Below are 9458 nucleotides of genomic sequence, written 5' to 3' on the forward strand. Positions count from 1 at the left end.
AGTTTAAATTAGAATATCCTATTTATTTGCAAATATTTATTCATCCATTCAGAGAGCCCTGCAGAGCAGGGAAAGAATTACTATTTTAAAAGCCTCTGTATATTTAGTTCCTTTGCTTCATTATTATTAGTTTAATAGATTATTTGGAATAATGTAATGGTTTTTTTTTACTAAAATGATATGGTAGAACTCACAATCATATTATATAATTCTGCCAAGCCTATATTTTTTATTTTGATGGCCAAAATTGATGTTTGTTTATTTTTAATCATTTATTTTTATTATTATTGATTTCTAAAAATTCAGGACTGAGTAAAATTAGGGCTGTGGGGGGCAGACAACTTAGTAATGACAGTATACTGTTAAAAGCTTTATAAAATCACGTGTCCAAATAGAAAAAGTAAATATCCATAAATCAATAAAGCCTACCTGCTTTAAATCATTTTGTTCATTTGGTAGTACATTTGTCTCATGGAGTGGAGTGTGGGAGCAGGGGCCAGGTTAGGGGCTGCAGGCTGGGGCCACCAGCAGAGGAGGCTTGTCAGGGGACTCCTGGCTGTCAAATGCTGCTTAATTTCCCAGCCCCATGCTGCACTAGGAGACAGCAGCCACCCAGTTTGGGGTGGGAAACAGCTCCCTGTGGCCCCTTAGGGGACAAGCCCCACCTGGCAGGCACTAGTGGAGGGGTGGCTTAACCCCTTGGTGGTCACAGTCTCTTGCCCCTCTGAGCAGCAGAGGGGTAGTGGCTGGGCCCTGGAGGCACCCTGCCCCAGTCCATGCAGGGGACAGGCTGGGCTCAGTGGGAATTTGGTACCCAATCCCCAGCTGGGACCTGGACAGAGCAGATGGCCAGCGGTACTGGGTTCCTGGCTACCAACAGCCCTGCCCCTTGGCTGTGGGACCTGACAGCAGTGTCCCTGTCGCAGTTGCCCGAACCACTTTCAGAGAAGCAGTGTGCCGTCAGTGGAGCCAGAGCTCCCCCCACCCTGCCTGCAGTGGCCACTGTGTGTGCAAGTGGCATGTCCATGCCTGGATTTTCTTTACCCCCATCCCAGATTTTTTTTTTTATGTCCCCTTTCTATTCATTTTGATTATTATGAATGATATTTTTCTGTCATTCTGCAAGTCTGAGGTGAAGTCTGTTTAACGATAAAATTGAATCCTGCCACACCTAATTATATATTATATAAAGATCATGTCACATGACTTGTTGTTATTGGTAAAAGCATCCAATAAAATTATACATTCAACTAATTTAGGCAAAAGTAAAATTTAACATAATATGTTATAATACATAAACAGTAGAATTAAATTTAAAATCAGTGAATTTATTTGATTTTTGGCCCTTGTTTTTTGTGCAAGTAGTGTAAATGCACTTACAGAATATAGACCAGGCTGTAAGTGGTTGGAGAGGAGCCAAATTGTTTTTGCTTGTTTATTTCCTCAGTAGCCCAGTACTTACAATTTTTCAGTAATGGAGAGCTCCATTTTCCTCTTCATTAAAGAATGAACAAGACCACAAATGATTTAGGTTGTCTGTTTCATTATTCCTGCAGGAATATATCTTGTCTGAAATATGGGGTCTGATACCACCTCCCAGTGACGACTGTAGATCTCATTAGAGTTAACTGCAGTTTCATAATGGCCTTGTTGTTTTTGTTTTTGTACTTCAGGTAGATAGGCTTCTAGGCCAAAAGAGTACTTTCCATTATTACTTCCTTCTTACAGGAATTTTCTTACGTCTTTAATTGCTTGAACTAAAAATTAACCAGCAATCTAATGAAATAAATACACAATGGAATACACTTGGAGTGAATAATATTCACATAACCAACAAAAACTATATTAACATATGTAAGATTCTCAAATACTTAAAATTCACCATTCAAAATAAAGATGAAAGTGAATTTCCTAAAATATTACTTCTTCACCAGCGTTGATTCTTAAGTTTGAACAGATACTTTTTCTCTTGGATGATTGCTCCATTCTTTATTTTAATCTGTTATAGAAATGCAGTGAAATAAAGTAAAATAATTCAAATGTAAATATGTATGAAGTACATAATTACTAATAGAGTTCAAACACTGTTGATTTTATTTCGGTTGAAGCTCTCCAGAGAATGTTAACTGATGACTTACCTTTGTAGTGACATTTTCTCCCAGCATCTCAGCTGGTGCAGCCACATTGCTGCGAGCCTATATTAAAGATACACTTCTTGGTGTAAAAATAACTTGCACCACAGTAAGTTATAACTGTATGTTTCTTCTAGCACATCTGCATTTTCATTTGTATAGCTACATTGGTGTGGTCTTAATGGAAGGAGCAGGGGGAGCATAAATAATGCCTGAGTTCCCTTGCTTCCACTTACAAGAACATAGTTTGACTAGCCAATTGCCTGTCAAGAATGATGGGCGGGGGGGGAGAGCTGGGATGGAGTGCTGCCACCTAATGCCCCATGCTGCTGCTGTTCTGTCTTGGCTCCCCCACCCTCTGTCTGGTCCTTGGCTTTGGAATCATGGTGGCATTCCCCCCCCATGCTTGGAGCACTCTGATTGGCTGTTTGTCAGCCAATCAGAGTGCGAATAAAGCATTACGGACAGACGGACTCAGGCTTTTATAATATTAGAATGGTTGTCTTTTGTGTTTTTTTCCAACAAGAGTGTTACTATCATAGGTTAACTTTCTATTACTTCCCCCACAGATTTCTTACCAAGTACCATATGTAAATATATTTCAGTAGAACTATTAAATAGTCTCTAGGGCCTGCTGCTAGATAGGGCTCTGAAAATCTTTGTTAGTAGAATTGCATAGACTGGGGGTGTCAATTTTTGGTGCAGGCCTGGAGCTTCTTGTGGGCTGGACCCAGCCTGGGGCATGGGGAAGTGTTGGTGGCAGTTCCAGCTCCAACGTGGGGCATGCGGCAACAGCTCCAGCCCCTGCTGTGTGCCCTGTGTCAGAATTAGAGTTACTATTCCCTGTCCTTTAGTGGCAGCTCTAGCTCCAGTAGAGGGCATGTGGTGGGGGCTGACTAGGAAGGTAGGACTGGCAGTGGCAACAGGTAAAGTGGCCAGAGGCCAACTGGGCCTGTACCGGCCCTCGCTCGCCCTCCTGCTGGTTCTGTTAGGCCACTCTCCCTGCCGCGCCCCTTAACTTCCAGTGGCCTTCTAGTAGCCCAGTGGGCTGGATAAAGCACCTCCATGGGCTGGATCTGGTCTATGAGCCAGATGTTTGACACCCCTGGTGTAGGTCATCCTCTAAAAGTAATTTGCTCCTAGTATCTGTGACTACTTCTGGCTTTTTACTGTAACAACTTGAACAAGTTGTTTAACTGAAAGTAAAGGATTTCTCTGAATTCTGATCTTCAAATTTTTACTTTCTAGAGTGATTGGGGTGTATGATTGCTTGAATATTCTGAAAGAGAAGAAAGCTAGAGAAGAATGTTTGAAATGCTCCTGGTAAAAATGTGGAAAATGCCAACTTCCTAGTAGATATTTAGTTTACATCGTATTAGCTGAGTAAGTGTTACTATCAAGTTTATACCCTTTCTCCGTAGTAGACAAATAATGCTATTGGATTTTGTTGTCCCTTTCAGTACAGAAATTAGAATTTTTCTAGAGAATTTTTAACACAGTATTTTAATTTCTGGTGATTAACTTCTTCTTTTTCTACATTGTGCCAAAGTATTCATTCTGTCTCCTTGTATGTTCCTTCAGAGTACTATTTTTGTATGAAATGTGTTGATATCACTTTTTATTTTGTTATACAGTTGAGGAGGAAATATGTTTCTTTATTGGGATCCACAGGCATACATATAGATGCCCCCAAGATCAGAACTGTAATCCTCTTTTGAATGACAGTATCCATATAGGGCTCAGGGTTTTTTTTTTGTTTTTTTGTTTTGTTTTGTTTTTTTTTTTTTAACCCTCTTCCCCTCCTTCAGTTAGGCATAAAAGGTAGGGAGCAATTGCAACCAGACCTCATTTCCTTTTGACACCCATGGTGGGGAGACAGAACCAGTGGTATTTGCCTACTGTTCCCTTTGTATTTTTTTTTATTTATTTTATTTTATTTTTTTTACTTAGCCTTGGGTAGATAGATATAGCAAGACTTTATTAGCCAGAAGGACCAGCTATTGTATAAAAGTTGCACTTATTTGCAGTTCAACATGTTTTAATGCTGACAGCCAAAGACAGTAAATATTTCCTTTCTTTATTCTCACGTTTTGTTCTCGCTCCCAGTTCAGACTTTTAACAACATAAAAAATACAAAAAACAAAAAGGGCAAATGACTACTTAATGCATGCTTTGTGCCTGTCCTGTAATGATTTGATTTTTCTTGCAAGTGGCTACAACTGTTTTGACTTGATGAGAGCCGCTTTCAAATCTTTGTCCTTGGACTAGCACACCAAACACTATGTCTATGGACCCGGTCCAAAACTCTACCAAACTGAACAGGCCTTGTGGAAAACTTAAGACTTTAAGATAGAGGATTGAAGTCTGAGATGGATCTGACTCCTGTTATGTCCTCCTCTGGCAATGTCCTTGGCAATTGGCATGTGACTCCCCCAAGAGCAGTACTGCCAAAAGATCACTGGTGTCAAGCAGGGATCTGGAACTTAATTACACCCACATTGACTTCTGACACTGAAACCAGTACTCTTTCTGTGTAGCAAGGAATGCAGAATATAGGGATAGACATGGTTCTTGGCACCAGCCATTCAAGCTCCCATAAGGAAAAGCCTGATATCTGTCCATCAGGAAACAAATCACTAAGAATCCTCCCTTGAAAGTGATTGATGGTGGTCCAGCTCCAGGTACCTGTGTCTGTAAATATCACTGACTGCCAAGCAATGATGTTGATGCTGGTGGCAGCTTCAGCATCAGTACTAGTACAAACTGTGGAATCCCTAACAAGGCCTGCTGGTTCCACCCTAGAGGAGACTGTCTCTTCTTGTGATGCCCTTGATATTGATGCCTTCACAGTAAGCAGTCTTCATGTCAAGTCTATTATTTAGTGCCTTGGTTTAAGTAGTTGCTTTTAATCTTGTTTTGCACTTGAACTTTTTGGCTCTTTTCCTGAAGAGTGTTCATTCTCATGTTGATTGGCAGATGAGCATAATCTTTGTCAAAATTAGTATCTTTTAGTAATGATAACACAATGTATGCATTTAAGCAATTTAGTAGCATAATGTATATATTTCAGATGTTAATTTTTAATTGCTACTATGTTAGGAAAGAATTGTGAAATATTTGATGCACTAGATGATGACTTTTTTTTTTTTTAACTGACTTGTCAAAATGCACTTGGAAACAGGAATTAAAATCACATAAACAGCACTTAAATTTGTTTTAAATACAAACCACATATTGCGTATCCAACATATTTAAGTTAATTACATTTAATTAATAAAAAAAGTGATTCATTAAACAAAGAAAATGCTAATTGTATTTGGTGAACTGCTTTGTTTCTGGTCAGCATAGGGCAGATTTAGTTATCCAGTAGGATCTTCAAAAAGGTTTTTGCTGGGTTTCTTCCCCTTAAAAGGAGTTTGATTTGCATTTAAAAAACCAATTACAACTAAATAAATTCATTTTTATTGTTTTAATATATCTTGCTACATGAACTCACTAAAAGTTGCTCATTTCCCTTGATGAAATCTGCCTCCCATCACTTTTAGTGTCATGCCTTTTCTTCCAGGCCTCTTCCTTCTCTGATCAGGAGAAAGATGCTAAAAAAGCAGTGCCATAGCAAGTGGGGGGAGGGGGGCAACCACTTTAGGTGTTGAAACAAAAGGGTGCCAACAGGTGCTGCCCAACTGGGGCAGGGTGCAGGATGGCGCCACAAGTGGCTTGTCTGGAGGGATGTGGAGCCAGGGGAAGGGTGGCTCCTGCTGCTGCATGCAGTCCTGGGCAAGCATGGGGGAGGCAGGGCATGTGCCCCCCAGGATCTGTGCATGGGGTGAGGGCCAGCTGCTGCTGTGAGCTTTGCCCCAGGCACCAAACATCATTGGTATGGCCCTGCTCAAAAGCTCCTCTTTAGAGCTCTTAAATACTCAGTGTGTGTGTGTATGTATGTATGTGTGTGTGTGTGTGTGTGTGTGTGTATATATATATATATATATATATATATGTGTGTATATATATATATATATATATATATATGTGTGTATATATATATATATATATATATATATGTGTGTATATATATATATATATATATATATATGTGTGTATATATATATATATATATATATATATGTGTGTATATATATATATATATATATATATATGTGTGTATATATATATATATATATATATATATGTGTGTATATATATATATATATATATATATATGTGTGTATATATATATATATATATATATATATGTGTGTATATATATATATATATATATATATATGTGTGTATATATATATATATATATATATATATGTGTGTATATATATATATATATATATATATATGTGTGTATATATATATATATATATATATATATGTGTGTATATATATATATATATATATATATATGTGTGTATATATATATATATATATATATATATGTGTGTATATATATATATATATATATATATATGTGTGTATATATATATATATATATAATATGTATGTATGTTGAAAGGGCCTGGTCAATGCCAGCTGAACCAGACTTATCGGTACAGGTCACTACCATGGCCCAATTGGGCATCCCAAATGTTTTTGTTCTGATCTCCCTCCTATCATGTGAGGAAGCAGAGATATTGAATTTTAATCCGTATCTTTGACCAGATCCCCACCATTGATAATGACTTGAGGCGATGTGGGCCCCAGAAGCTCAGGAGTAATATCCTTGCCCTCTTAAAGACTTATTGTCATTCTCCCTGGATTAATCTTTCTGGCCCTCTTTTCCTGTAGTTTAAAGACTTCAAATTATTGAGGTACTCCTCAAGCATTGCTGAATTTCTGATACTGAGACAGCAGTTAGAGAAGTGTGTCAGGGGTACGGGATAGAAGGTAAAGAGACTCTGATATTCTGCATTCATCTGCTTCTGCTCAGGTAGCCATGCCTCTCTGACTAGGGACAGACATTCAAAAAGCCAGAGCCTGAATTGATTCAATCTTTGCAGGTTAGTCTAACCTAACTTGGTTAAATCACTTTAACTGCACAGACATCCCAGAAACGCAGGCACGTGTGCAGTGGCTCAGGCTAGAAGCTGGGGAGGGGGCGCTAGAGCAGCCCTCCCTTCCATTCTACAGGGCTTAGCTGAGGGGACATGGCCCCTCTGTGATTAGGGAGGGGTTCCTCCCCTTGATAACAGAGCATTTATCAGCTCCGTTATCAGCATTTAACACCCCATCAGAAAACAAAGCCTTGCTCATTACAAGCTGTTCTTAAACAGCTTTTTCCAAAAGAAGGAATGCAGGGACATTACCATCTGAGCTGCTGATTACCTTCAGAAAGCCCTAAGTGGACACTGTCTACTTATCATTACACAGCATTAGCTAGCATACCACATGCTGGCTACAGTTTTTGGTGTGGGGGAGAGGAGGAAGGGATCTCTACTTAAGTGGTATGGGGGGCAAGGGGAAGCCAACAGATCCTGCTGTGCTTGCATGTCTCTGCTGGAGCCCCTGGCTAGGGAGCAGAGGGGAAGGGCCAGCTCTGTGCAGCAGAGAGCCCTGCCCAGCCCAGCCCAGAGACATGCTGGGATGCTAGGAGTGTCTGGTTTAGCTTAAACCAGTAAAGGGTCTGAGACAACTGATTTAGGTCAAACCGGTTTATGCAGTGTAAGTCTGATACTGCATTCAACCAGGCTTATCTCAGACTAGTTTCAGCCATTTTCAAACTGGTTTCTGTGCACTGAATATCTGTTCTGTTACAGGTTTAAACCAGTTTCTGATAACTTAAACTGGTTTATGTGTAACCTCTGTCCCTAGCCTCTGTGGCATCTTAGAGCTGGCTAAGACCTTGTGGCAGACACTAGATTCTCTACCTCTTAACCTTTCTCTACGCTCTTAAAACTTATTAGATGGCCCATAAAGGAATTGATTGGAGAGCTAGTGGAGGTGCATGTGTGATCAGGTGATTATATCTAATCACTTGAAGATATAAATCTGATGCTGTACACCCTGGCTCCTGTATGCACTCCTCCGAGTGTGAAAAAATGTAAGTAAGCAGAAAGCCCGCAAAAGATAAAGACTCTAGGGAACTGGATTTAGTTTGAATAAGTGCCTGTTTGTCTGCACTACTGTAGCTATAAATTACCAATTAGCAGGCCATCTTTGCAAAATTATTTCACATGGGACAGGCTGTATCCTTTCTTATCTCTACAGATCTCAGAGAGAAGCTGAAAGAGATAATTGGGGAAAGCCAAATAGTAACAAGAAAAACAGCCATGAATTCTTGGAACATACCAGCTGGATGCGTGACTGTCACTGTGACCATGCACACAGATTTATAGCTACAAGCCTTGGGAATTTCTAAAGAGCTGCAAAAAACATTAATTAAAGGATTTGCATTTTGAGGAAGTAGAACTGGTCAGTATTCCTTCAAAAGCTCTAGACTGCATTGGGTTTTTTGGGGGGAGGGAGGGCATACTAACACCCCCCTCAACTGCAAGTTCTTCAGATGTAAAGGCTGTTGCAGTCATTCCCTACTTAGATGGCCACCTACCTCCAACCTTCTGGGCGGCATGTATGATGAGAATCAAGAACTTTATTTGAACCTCCTAGATGGTCTTACTTCTCACCTTCACCCTTTCCAGTAGATTTAATTGGTTATTGCCATCATCCATCTGCCTATTGCTATACCCTGGGCTGTTGTTACACATACAAATTCTTCCTATCTAATCCTCTTCCTCAGGGACTGTTCTCCTGAAAGCCAGCTAGAACAAAGAGGCTTTTCTCCATGTCCTTTAAAGATCTCAAAAAAAACATTTTGGAGTACATAGAAGTTTGTTTTCCTCATAATTCTTTCTCTTGAAGGTAAAGAGTGGAGTCCTATTCTAGACCTGAGAGAGTTGAACTGCTATATACTGTCACAGAATCAGAAGGTAACTTTTTTTTTTTTTCCCCTTCCTAAAACTATTCTTTCTAGCTCAAAGTTGGCTTGTAGTTGCCAGCTTCTGGAATGCATATTTCTGTGCTAAAACCCATCTAGCCCACAGGAAGTACTGTATCTGTGATTCACAGTGGGACACAGTCACCATTAGTATAAGATGTTTGGTTTCTCCACAGTATTTAAAGTCATTCCAAGAACACTGAGCTGTAGCAGTATTGTATATGAGGAGATGATGCATGAATTCATATTCATATCTAGATGATTTAGCTGATACAAGATAGATCCAATCAGGAGGTTTTTGAAGCCTTCAGCTGAGGCAGCTGAAGCATTTAGTGAACTACAAGAAAGTCTTTTGTTGTGGGGTTTTTTTGTGTCCCCCCCCCCCC

At 39.6% G+C, this 9458-nt stretch overlaps 1 long non-coding RNA gene across 3 annotated transcripts in view; it reads left to right on the forward strand.

The window, feature by feature from the left end:
- The window catches only part of LOC109297692, a 38687-nt gene that overhangs the window by 27664 nt on the left and 1565 nt on the right, over positions 1–9458 (forward strand). For all 3 annotated transcript variants that reach the window (XR_002097388.1, XR_002097386.1, XR_002097387.1), the window contains exons 3-4: positions 8346–8549; positions 8875–9064. This is a non-coding gene — a long non-coding RNA (uncharacterized LOC109297692). The remainder of the gene's footprint in view (positions 1–8345; positions 8550–8874; positions 9065–9458) is intronic.

The sequence above is a fragment of the Gavialis gangeticus genome, unplaced genomic scaffold (assembly GCF_001723915.1).
Source record: "Gavialis gangeticus isolate Ggan-Ray unplaced genomic scaffold, GavGan_comp1, whole genome shotgun sequence".
Taxonomy (NCBI): Eukaryota; Metazoa; Chordata; order Crocodylia; family Gavialidae; genus Gavialis; species Gavialis gangeticus.